Source organism: Sturnira hondurensis, unplaced genomic scaffold, assembly GCF_014824575.4.
Source record: "Sturnira hondurensis isolate 20B ecotype Veracruz unplaced genomic scaffold, ASM1482457v3 Scaffold0014745, whole genome shotgun sequence".
In the NCBI taxonomy this organism is placed as follows: Eukaryota; Metazoa; Chordata; class Mammalia; order Chiroptera; family Phyllostomidae; genus Sturnira; species Sturnira hondurensis.
Genome location: NW_028087376.1, coordinates 5,062,683 through 5,062,920, shown reverse-complemented (window position 1 = coordinate 5,062,920; position 238 = coordinate 5,062,683).

Here is a 238-nt window from a genome sequence, read left to right as displayed (position 1 = left end):
TTGTAAGCTCTTTGAATTTCCTGATAACCAGTGCTTTGAATTCAATATCTGATAGTTGGCTTGCCTCTATTTCATCTAACGTTCTTTCTGAGACTTCCTCCTTTTCTTTCATTTGGGGATTGTTTCTTTGTCTTCCCATTGTTTGTGTTGCTCTTCTTGTTGGCTTCAGCTTCTTACAGTGATCTGTTCTGTGTTCCTGGGTTTATGGTGTGAACTTCTGTGGTAAGATGCCTGTGAG